General features: G+C 42.7%; 1 pseudogene; it reads right to left on the bottom strand.

The window, feature by feature from the left end:
- Positions 1-258: 258 nt before the first annotated feature.
- Positions 259-965, bottom strand: LOC134910867 (glutathione hydrolase 1 proenzyme-like; annotated as a pseudogene).
- Positions 966-1,166: the final 201 nt, after the last annotated feature.

The following is a 1,166-nucleotide window of genomic DNA, read 5'->3' as shown; positions in this document are numbered from 1 at the left end:
GTCATGTAGGGTAGAATGGTTTTCTTCTGGGCCTATCATCAAATTTGGGTGTTTTCCAAATAGCACCTCATAAGGGTATAGACTGAGAGGGGGTCTAGGAGTCACTCTGATGCTGTGTAATACGATAGGTAATGTATCTACCCAGTTTAGGTTTGTCTCTTCTATGACCTTTGAAAGTTTTTGAGTCTAGGGAAGCTAGAGGAAGAAGTATGTGAAGACCTCGATGAGCAGTTCACAGTCATATAATATGGACCAAGATCAGTAATCTGTCGGGTACCCTCCCTTCCGAGTTTCAGAGGCTGCTTCCCACTTGCCCTTCATCCGTACCATGACCTGCCTGTACCACGGTTCCATGTCTTTCGAAATATGCTACGTTATGATGACGTTTCATTGGGGAATAATTGATTGTGTATTCGTGCCATTTCCACTGATTCCTCCATATCATAACCAAACCAAACGGAATGTATAATGGCCAGCGCTGTTGTAGTGATTTTACTCCCTCTGGCGGCGCCAACCACCATATGCACCTTGTTGTCCTTAATCCAGCAGGATTGACGGACTCATTGAAGACATGGGTCGCTTCCCGGGCCTGATGAAATTAGCTGGTGATGGGGGAATACCAAATCCATTGGTTATCAAAGATGAACTGAAGTCATCTGTCTCATGATTGTAGAGGATTCCTGTCATGTTGGAGAGAACGTTACCGAGCCAAAGTAGAAGTTAATGGTGCTGGTAGCAGACACTGCACTTCCATCCTCTGCTACAACTGACACGTGGGCTCTTCCATGATCATCTGCCTTGTAGAATATGGGCTCATAATTTTCAAATGGATAAGTGGTATCGTCTGAGATCTTCTGTATTAAATACGCAGCATAGTCATTTGAAGTGAAATTCTTCAGAACCTCTGTTATGTCCACAAAGTCGGGATCTCCAAGCAAAGTTCTCTTCAAATGACTATGCTGCATATTTAAACCAGAAGATCTCAGATTAGGACAAAATCTCAAAATGACAAAAAACTCACAAACATTATTGGACACATTAAATCACATGAGTCTTCATTATTTCCCAATGACTGCAGAGTTCCCAGCGTAACCGCACACTTCCAACTGTCGCATGACAATATGTAAACAAATCCACCTTTAAACAAAACAAGGAGACTACTGACA

The sequence above is a fragment of the Pseudophryne corroboree genome, chromosome 4 (genome assembly GCF_028390025.1).
Source record: "Pseudophryne corroboree isolate aPseCor3 chromosome 4, aPseCor3.hap2, whole genome shotgun sequence".
NCBI classification, from domain to species: domain Eukaryota; kingdom Metazoa; phylum Chordata; class Amphibia; order Anura; family Myobatrachidae; genus Pseudophryne; species Pseudophryne corroboree.
This window is presented reverse-complemented; position numbering and strand designations above follow the sequence as displayed.